We start from the raw sequence: 11,642 nt of genomic DNA on the forward strand, positions 1-11,642 counted from the left end.
TCTTCCAGAGTTTTCTCTCATCCCGCGCATCCATGCATGTGTTGCCATGGTAACCCACAGTGAACGGTGCGAAGCTGCTACATCATTTCCTGGCGGCTGAGAGCCGGCGCTGCTCGCGGTGCCAACAGTGTTACTAGCTGCGCCTGTCTCAATCTGTCTGTTAGTTTCTTTCTTTCTTTGTTCCCCTGTCCTGTTGTTTCTTATGTCAGTCTCTTTTCATTGTTTTACGGGTGATTCACACTTCATATCTTCTATTTTTTCAATGGTTTTTATTCAATTTTATTCAATTATTAGAGATGTTTGTGTGGCTGTTGCATCTGGGGTCTAAAATATCTTGTTGGTGAGGCTCTTTTAACTTAAACCAGTGAGTGACTATCTAGCAACCACAAAAAACACCCTAGCAACACACTAACAACCATTCAGGACACCATATCAACCACTCAGGAGTGCATAGCAACATGAGCCATATCTAGAGATCTAGATTGAATATCTGTTTTGACTTGGTAAGAAAACACCTAGCAACCACCCAGAACACCCTAGCAACCACATAGCAACTCCCAAACAACCACTGGGGACACCATAGCAACCACTCAAGAGTGCATAACAACTCACCTAGCAACCACTCAGGAGTATCTAGCAACATGAGCCATGTCTAGAGATCTAGATATAATCGAATATCTGTTTTGACTTGGTAAGAAAACACCTAGCAACCACACAGAACACCTTAACAACCACCTAGCAACACCCTAGCAACCACTCAGGAGTACCTAGCAACATGAGCCATATATAGAGATCTAGATAGCATTGAACATCTGTTTTGACTTGGTAAGAAAACACCTAGCAACCACACAGAACACCTTAGCAACCAACTAACAACACCCTAACAACCACTCAGAAGAGTATATCAATGTGAGTCATATCTAGATATCAATGAATATCTTTTTTGACTTGGTAAGAAAACACCTAGCAACCACCCAGAACACCCTAGCAACCACATAGCAACTCCCAAACAACCACTCGGGACACCATAGCAACCACTCAAGAGTGCATAAAAACATGAGTCATATCTGGAGATCTTGATATCATAGAATATCTGTTTGGACTCGGACCAGTAAGAAAACACCAAGACACCACCTAGCAACCCACAGAACACCTTAGCAACCACCTAGCAGCCATTAGCATGAGCTCAATCACAAATGTTGTATTGACTCTAGACAACAACAAAAGTTAAAAAGTTAATATTGAGTGAGTTTCATATTAGAGACAATAGTGTCTGTTTTTTCTGTTTGGCCATTGAAAATAGTTTCAATCAAAGCCGGAGCAGAACATTTGTGTGTCTCAGAGCAACACTGCCTTGTTTCGCTCCTGAATGAATCTGTTTTTGAATTAATCATTTCAGTCAGTGATTCAATGATACATTCACCTCTAGCCACTACATGTGCATTTATCTGTGTATTCGTGTGTGTGTTGGTTCCCACAGGTGTAGAGTCTCAGCAGTCAGTGTAGGGTGTGTAATGTAAACCTGTAAAGTCAGGACTGAACAAATGGAGTGTCCTCCATATAGAGAGCAAATGAACTTACTAATTGTGTTCTGCTCTCATTCGAAATGTGGAGAGACTCTTGTCTTTGTCTTGAGCACAGACACTGTATAGATCCAGTGAAACTGATACAGACAAACCCCTACAACACAATCTTTTAAAGAGAGACCCATCCTGCACTCTTTAGAAAGCTTGAAACTTTGCGTTAGAAAAGCAATAACTTAATAGTTTAATTGGCTTATTTTGACATGAAACCGGTCTGTTTGAACTGATGTCTTTCAGATGATGCACGACAAACACCGGAGAATCAATCGGAGGGTTTGTTGAACTGAAGGACGTTTGTGTCTGTGCTTGAAGCGACAGCTTCAGTGTGAACGAATGCAGAGCGACAGAGCTGAAATGAGAATGTAAAGACCAAAATCTTGATGCATCTTGATGTTTTTGTGACAGGTGCAGTTTCACTGAGAGCCAGAGACGGACTCGGCTCATATATGATGCTGTAAGTGGCACAATAATTCAGTCAGAATTATAGAAATAAAAAATTCCCGAAATATATTTTAATATATGTATATAAAATTATATCCCTGAAAAATAAATGAATTAAATTAAACAATTAAGAAAATATACATATGTATATATATATATAGTCTTATATAGTATATTTTTTAATTTAAATATATATATAATAATTATAATGAATTATAAAATAAAATATGCAAAAACATACATATGTAATAATATTTTTTATGATTTATTTTACATGTTTATCTACAATTGGGGATTCAGGTACTTCAGGAGGAGAAGGTCCAACACACACACACACACTCGCACAGATGTATAAAAACAACACATATCATGAAGTCTCTATTAAATACAATCATCCAAAATAGATAAACACTTAGATATGAATAACTTTCCTCTTTTCGGCATGTTTCATCGTGTAACATGAACATGCATGTGTATATATATCAGAGTATATTGCAGGAAAGTCACATTAGTGTTTTACCTTTCATTTTCCCATCTGTGATCCAGACTCATAGATGAGCAGAAATGAGAGATGCTGTGTGTGTGTGTGTGTGTGTGTCCTGAGTCTCTGCTGCTGTCGCTCCAGCGCTGGACTGAGTTTTAATTAGCCTGACCAGCTCTAATAACGGCACACATCACCGTGTGTCTGTATCAAACACTTGTGTACTTTGTTGGCACGCAAAATCAGCCATGCGTTGCCCTATTTAATTATTTAAACCTTACCAAAATTGGCTTAAAGTCTGCCATTGGTTATATGATATATGATATATGATATCATATCACATATCATATCATTTCGAAATAAATATGGAAATAAAAACAGTAAAATAATTCCATCGTCACATGGACAAAAAATATTTTAAAATATGTATATTTTAATAATAACAAAAAGTAAAGTCATGAATAAATATTTGTAGAATTTCTTATGAATGTTATTAATTTCTATATATATATTGTCACAATGACAAATATATTATATGTATATTTATGAATGTAATTAGATATGTTATATACTGTATTTATAAGAAATGTATAATATTTATTTATAATAAAATAATAATAATAATAATTTATTATTATTTATGTCATAATACTATAAATAATAATAGTCTTTTAAATTGTTTACTTTATGCAAAATAATTTGTAAAAATGTTTTTTTTTATAATTTCATATATAGAGAGAGAGAGAATTAAAGTTTTTTTTTATGTATTTATTTTATATAAAATATATTATCTCTAGCATGTTTTTTTTTTGTCATGAAATTCTTGATCTTGAGGTGTCAAAGTATATGAATATGCTAATCAAACAGTACAAGAGTGGACTATATATTAAAATTCTGTGGTGTTACCGTCTGCTGGACTGAGTTCCTGTTCATTTCTGATGAGCTATAAACGTCCTTCATGCTGTTTGTTCTGGGTCTCTCCTGACAGACGTGTGCAGTGTTTGTGTGTGAACAGTTCGCTGGAACAGAGCTCTAAACAACACAGAAACAGGATGAGGGCCACAAACGAACTGAAATCCTCCATGAAGGTGTGTGTTTGTGTACATTCAACAGAACTCTGACCGTTAACTGAACAGTCACTTCCTTCATCAAACACTTCTTCATGTCTGATTTATTTGTACTGTTCACTCGACCCGCATGTTTTAGAACCAACATTCAAGTTTATTATTATTTTTATACATTTCTTGTCTACTATTTTGTCTTTCCTAGTAACATCTCATCATCATCTCATCACACTGACGTCAGCGCAGATAGAGTTCAAAACAAACATTTGGTCATATCTGCTAATGGTGAGTAAAGTGAGGAAATGTACTTTCCGTAAACATAAATGGATTTTCCAAAAAGTATATATATATTTTTATAATAATAATAATCATTATATATATATATTAAAGTCTGCCATTGGTTATATGATATGATATGATATGATATGTGATATATGATATATGATATCATATCACATATCATATCATTTCGAAATAAATATGGAAATAAAAACAGTAAAATAATTCCATCGTCACATGGACAAAAAATATTTTAAAATATGTATATTTTATAGGAATATGGAATCAAAAACAAAAGAAAGCACAGTATAAACAATGAAAACAATATATTTATATTTAATATACTTACAGAATGTATTTATATTATTAATAATAATAATAATAATAATAATAACAAAAAGATCAGAAATATGATCATATTAAAAAAACTAATATAAATAACATAAAATAAATCAAACTTTATTATATGGATATTATATAAACTGTATTATCAGAATATTGAATAATATATTACATTTAATATAATTCCACTATATTATTATTATTATTATTATTAATGGAATTAAAATAATGCAAAAAACCTTAATGCTATATAAAATAGAATTCATATAATTTCTTAAAAATAAATTTATAATAAATAACTAAATATGTATTTCCTATAAATGTAATTTGTGTATATATATTATTGATATTATTTGTATTCATCATCATATATAAAAAGGAACGGTTTATCAAATATGTGTCATCATGTGGATGGTGATTTAATATGTCTGATTTATATTGCTCATGTCATTTTCATCAGAGAGCTGTTAGCTAGTGTTTCCTTTCTGTGTTTCCATCTGAAAGTCCTGAGTTCAGTCCTGAGTTCAGTCCTTCACAGACCCACCATCCCGCTGTGCTCAGCGCTGCTGTCCTTCAACAGCACACACGTGTCACTCCTAATTCACCCTCAAACGGGCCTCTACATGCGTGAAGGGCAGAGAAACAGCAGGACTGATGCATGATGGGAAATGACTGACAGCGGTCAATCAGCTCTAAATGACAGATTTTCATTATTACATGCAGATATGAATTCCTCTGGGATCTGGTGTGTGTGTGTGTGTGTGTGTGAGAGAGTGTGTGTGTGTGTGCGTGTGTGTGTGTGTGTGTGTGTTTGTGTGACACACTGGCGTCCTCTAGAGACACATCCGCTCTGTTTCCCATGATGCAGCAGAAATGCTGACACGTCTGAATTATGTCTCATGTGACGTCGCAGCGAGGACAATGACAGCTAGTCCTAACAGAGCAGCGGCCATACAGTATGTTTATATATATTAATAAATGGATGGAAAGTACAATAAAATGTATTTAATCTTATAAAATAAAATCTTACAAAGACAAATATTGTTTTCATTTGGAATAACATGCACTGGAAAAATGTTAATGATTTATATTATATTAGTTTTTTTAATATAATTTTTATTATTTGTTAATTAACATATTATTTTAAAAATAACATTTATAGTAATTTATATTGTTTATATTAATTATTATTTATATTAATAATTTATATTTAATTCATTAAATGCACAATACATCGTAATATTGGGTAACAAATGTTTTACCTAAACATTTTAATACATAAAAAACTATATCATTTTTACAATCATTTATGTTTATAATAATTTATCTTTTTAAAGGCACCAGTATAACAATACATCGTAATATTGGGTAGCAAATGTTTTACCTAAACATTTAAAAAAAAATAGCTTATATGATTTTTTAATAATAACTTATAATAATAACTAATAATAACTGCACCAATATAGCAATGAATAATATTGGTTGGCTAACATTTATTAGTTTTTTAAATATAATTTTTATTATTTGTTCATTAACATATTATTTTTAAAATAACATATTTATAGTAATTTATATTGTTTATATTAATTATTATTATATTATTTATATTAATCATTTATATTAAATTCATTAAATGCACAATACATCGTAATATTGGGTAACAAATGTTTTACCTAAACATTTTAATACATAAAAAACTATATCATTTTTACAATCATTTATGTTTATAATAATTTATCTTTTTAAAGGCACCAGTATAACAATACATCGTAATATTGGGTAGCAAATGTTTTACCTAAACATTTAAAAAAAAATAGCTTATATGATTTTTTAATAATAACTTATAATAATAACTAATAATAACTGCACCAATATAGCAATGAATAATATTGGTTGGCTAACATTTTTTTTACCTAAACGTTTAAATACATAAAAAGAAATATATATTTCAGAATAACTATATATATATATTTTTAAATGCAGCAATATAAATACATAGTAATATTAGTAATGTACCAATATAAATACATAGTTTTAACAAAACATTTTAATGCATTAAAAAATATTTATCTTTAAATGTTATATTTATAATGATTTATATTTTTAAATGCACCAATACAAAAATACACAATAGTACTGACTAACAAATGTTTTACCTAAACATTTTAATACATTAAAATAAATATATTTTTATAATAATTCATATGTATATTTATTTTTATTTATATATATTTTAAATGCACCAGTATAACAATACACAGTAATACGGCTAACAAATGTTTTACCAAAACATCATGCACTGGAAAAATGTTAATGATTTATATTATATTAGTTTTTTTAATATAATTTTTATTATTTGTTAATTAACATATTATTTTAAAAATAACATTTATAGTAATTTATATTGTTTATATTAATTATTATTTATATTAATAATTTATATTTAATTCATTAAATGCACAATACATCGTAATATTGGGTAACAAATGTTTTACCTAAACATTTTAATACATAAAAAACTATATCATTTTTACAATCATTTATGTTTATAATAATTTATCTTTTTAAAGGCACCAGTATAACAATACATCGTAATATTGGGTAGCAAATGTTTTACCTAAACATTTAAAAAAAAATAGCTTATATGATTTTTTAATAATAACTTATAATAATAACTAATAATAACTGCACCAATATAGCAATGAATAATATTGGTTGGCTAACATTTTTTTTACCTAAACGTTTAAATACATAAAAAGAAATATATATTTCAGAATAACTATATATATATATTTTTAAATGCAGCAATATAAATACATAGTAATATTAGTAATGTACCAATATAAATACATAGTTTTAACAAAACATTTTAATGCATTAAAAAATATTTATCTTTAAATGTTATATTTATAATGATTTATATTTTTAAATGCACCAATACAAAAATACACAATAGTACTGACTAACAAATGTTTTACCTAAACATTTTAATACATTAAAATAAATATATTTTTATAATAATTCATATGTATATTTATTTTTATTTATATATATTTTAAATGCACCAGTATAACAATACACAGTAATACGGCTAACAAATGTTTTACCAAACATTTTAATACAAAAAAAAAAACCTATATTATTTTATAGTAACTTATATTTATAATAATTTATATAACTTATAACGCTTTTTTATATTAACCTATATTTATATTTTATAAATATGGCAAATGTTACCATATTAAAAATATTACAACAATACACTGTAATATTGGCTAACAAATGTTTTACAAACATTTCAATGAATTAAAAAAATATATTTAATTTTTTATAATGACTTATATTTGTAATAATTTGTATATGAATATATATGCACCAATATAACAATACATAATATTATAGCTAACAAATGTTTTCACAAAACATTGTAATGCATTTCAAAATAAAATAAAATAAAATAAAAACACATTTTGTGGCCTCTGAAACACAATCAGGAGCTCTTTGATATTCCTCCTCCTTCAAAGTGCACACACTGCAGGCATGATTTAAAGCCCTATAGTTGGTGATTATTAAAGCTGTGCAGGGGCTCCTTTTGGATCATTATTTTCCAGTCGAGGTGTTTTATTCTCGCTCGTGATTCTCTGATGCAGGATTTGCCTGCAAACTATGGTCTGGAGCAGGAATCGCTGCTCTCTTTCTGTCTCGTTGTATATTTCTGTCTGTGTTTTATTGAAGAGGATGTTTTTGGCTGTGGGGAGTTTTGTGTCTGATGTGATCTGAGCTCGAGGGACTCATGAGAGAAATCATGGGCTCTAGAAACACGCGTAGCGCTCGTTTCGTCCTGTAGTTGATGTCAGGCCCAGACCCTGTATTTTATGGTTTTTCATAACCTCCACATGTCATTTCGCTGCGTTCTGTTGGATTGTCTTTGTGCATTTGTGGAAAGGTTATTTGGGGTGAGTTACTCTGCTGAAACCACCCACTCTGGTCCGGTCCAGACCCATTTAAGCCGGTCTTTCAGTTCCAAACCCGTTCTGTGAGCTCATAAATACAAACAGGACATTTATATCTATAAATAATACTAAAATATCACTGCTGGGTAAAATGCTGCAGCATTTAGTCAAGAGACAGAAAGTCATTGGATCTCTCGGTGTGAGTTTGTGTTTGTGCTGAAAGTGATCCGTGTCTGTGAAGAAAGTTTCAGACTGCAGGCACTGGATTCTGTGTGTGTGTGGGATGTGGCCTTGTGTGTGTGTGTGCGTGTGTGTGTGTGAGTGTGTGTGAGATGTGGCCTTGTGTGTGTGTGTTCGCTATCTGATGAGTGTTTGGTTACCAGGTAACAGACAGAGATACTTAACCTCCAGCGACACGATGAAACACTGTAAACAAGCGCTGATCAGCCTGACAAACCTCACTGCTGCTCACGTCTGTCTGAGCTCACGTCAGCCGTCCCGAGGGGTTTACATGTGAACTCGATGATACGACTGAGTTTAGTGACTGAACACAGCGGTTTCCCAGGGCCAGACTTCAACTATCTGTGGCACTTTAGCAATAGATACATTGATTTATGTGTTTAATTATGATTGGCGGGTTGTGGTGACCTTTGACCTCTCGGGTGAACTCTGCTAAAGTGGCACAGAATTACTCCTTAAAGACTCATTAATTGTGCCAGATGAGTAAATCACAACACACACTGAGTGAGAGCGCCGTCTTGTGGACAAGAGAAGGAGAATGATTTCAAGTCTGTGTGAAGCAATAATAAATATGTGACTCTGGAGCACAAAAGCAGTCTTAAGTCGCTGGGGTATATTTGTAGCAATAGCCAACAATACATTGAATGGGTCAAAATTATTGATTTTTCTTTTATGCCAAAAATCATTAGGATATTAAGTAAAGATCATGTTTCATGAAGATATTTTGTAAATTTCCTACTGTAAATATGTCAAAACTTAATTTTTGATTAGTAATATGCATTGCTAAGAACTTCATTTGGACAACTTTAAAGGCGATTTTCTCAATATTTCGATTTTTTTTGCACCCTCAGATTCCAGATTTTCAAATAGTTGTATCTCGGCCAAATATTGTCCTATCATAACAAACCATACATCAATGGAAAGCTTATTTATTCAGCTTTCAGATGATGCATAAATCTCAATTTCAAAAAATTGACCCTTATGACTGTTTTGTGCTCCAGGGTCACATATGCGTTCTGAGTTTGTCACACAACAAAAAAATGTGTTATTAACCACCCAGCCAAATTTAAAGTAAATAAAATAAGGTATCAAAATCTTGAAAACATAAGCAGTATTCTCTGCTATACTGAGCTTTTTATTTTATTTTTGTTATTTTCAATGATGATTATCATTAACATTCTTAATGCTGTAATACGATGATTTTTATTTAAATAAATGTACATTATCCTTTTTTTTTGCATTGCATTTTTTAAAATTACTGTCACAATGCAAAAACTCAAAATTCTAGGAATAGCTTTATTTTTTAAAGCAAAATATGTAAAAAATATATCTGTTTTTTGTTAATATATTATTATTATTTTGCATAAAGAAAGAACTTTTTGCATTACGATTAAATGAGAATTATATACAGGTAATAATAATAGTAATAATATTAATAATAATAAATATTTTATATAATAGGTTATATATATATATATAATTTTAAAAGTAATATAATATAATATACATTATATTATTAATTAATTAATTAATAACAAAATAATAATAAATTAGTATTATTATTTTGCTTTTATTATCTTATATAAAATAAAAAATACATAACAATAAAATATAATATAAATACAGATGCACTTCACACTTTCAAGAGCCTTCAGTGGAAGAAGATGCTTTCGACAGCAGAATGGTGGATGAAAAGTGTCTTTATATAAGAGATGGTTGCAAAATGAAGTCCTATCAGAGTCTCAGCTCATTGTCACATTCTGCTGAGAGCTCAGATGTGTGATGGGCGACGCTGAAGCGTGTCCCTGCGATCTGTGGCGCTGTACAGCGGCAGGTATTTTGAAGGCGTGTTGTTTGCAGATGGCCGTGGTGTAGACGGTGCATTCGACTGCTGAAACAGGCTTCATGAAGACGCCGGACACAAAGATCACACCTTCTTCTGAGGTGGTCTCTGAAAAACACACTCACCAGTATACAGGGTCGAGTTTGATTTCATGCTGACTTTAAAGACGGGATGAAATCAGTTGGATACGATCAGTGCAGAAGGAGTTCGTTCTGTCAGGCGTGGAGGAGAAGATCTGGATTTGATCTGTGCGGTCATGGAAACATGTCTATTATCACTCAAAAATTAAAAATTATATATTGTTATTAAGTTATCATTATTTTGCATGAGGAAAATTAAGGATTTTTTTTTAGCATTGCTTAGATTTCTTTTTTATAGTTTAACATTAAAGATAATTAAAGCATGTTTTCAAACCAATTTTTTATTTTTCTATTTAAATAAAGGTAAACTTTTTTTTTTGCATTACAATTATTGAAAATTTGGGGAATGGAATAATGGAAGGAATATGTATAATATATTAATTTATTTATTATTTATATAACTTATTACCAGTTACTTTTTTAATATTTTGATGTTTTAATATTAATATTTACTAATTTTGTTGTGTTTTTGTCATTATTGTTATTATTATTTTTTAAATATGTCTATATCGATTTTATCAGTTTTTATTTCTATATAGTTTATTATTCTATTTATATTATTACTTAATAATATTATTATTATTATTATTATTATTATTAATGAAAATCGAGGTAGCATTGTGAGTACCCTTTAGTACCATGTAGTTTATTTTGTTTTTTTAGATTTTCAGGGTAATTAAAGAATATTTTCATACTAACTTCTTCTTATTATAGATACATCTATTTACTTTCTTTTTAAGTCCAGATGTTTTATTGTGCTTTTTTATTTTATTAAAATTTTTCTCAATGGTGATTTTCATAAAAACTCTCATTACTGTAATACAATGAATGAAAACTTTTTCTTGGAAACTAGCTCAAATAAAAAAAAAAATTTTTTTTAAGTGTTTTTTTTTCAGTTTAGTTATATTTCAGTTTTTTTAAAATGAATTTTGTTTATGGTTTTAGTGTTAGTTAACTATAATACAATGTTTTAAATCAAATATGTGTATAGATTATTCTCTCAGACGTGGCGGGGGTTTGTTTGTTCTTGGAGACTGAAGACTCATCAGGTCCAGAAGAGAGCAGGTGGCAGATTTAGCCAAGTTCTTCCCGAGCTTCAGAGACTCGTGCCTGAGGAGAAACAGCAGCGACACTCCATCTGTTCAGATACACCTCTATATGTGTGTTTACTCTGGAAAACAGCCTGTCTGAAGAGCGGTTTACTGCTCTGGATCATCAGACGAAGACTGACTTGCTGAAAAGAGTCACCTGAACTCACACAGACACATACAGAAAT

General features: G+C 30.3%; 1 long non-coding RNA gene across 1 annotated transcript; it reads left to right on the plus strand.

The window, feature by feature from the left end:
* The first annotated feature begins 3,497 nt into the window (after window positions 1-3,497).
* On the plus strand, window positions 3,498-5,171 carry LOC107729157 (uncharacterized). Its single transcript, XR_001638562.1, has 3 exons — window positions 3,498-3,593; window positions 3,775-3,854; window positions 4,695-5,171. It is a non-coding gene; the product is annotated as an uncharacterized LOC107729157 (long non-coding RNA).
* The last annotated feature ends 6,471 nt before the right edge of the window (window positions 5,172-11,642 follow it).

The sequence above is a fragment of the Sinocyclocheilus rhinocerous genome, unplaced genomic scaffold, assembly GCF_001515625.1.
Source record: "Sinocyclocheilus rhinocerous isolate Xijiao unplaced genomic scaffold, SAMN03320098_v1.1 scaffold3263, whole genome shotgun sequence".
Taxonomy (NCBI): domain Eukaryota; kingdom Metazoa; phylum Chordata; class Actinopteri; order Cypriniformes; family Cyprinidae; genus Sinocyclocheilus; species Sinocyclocheilus rhinocerous.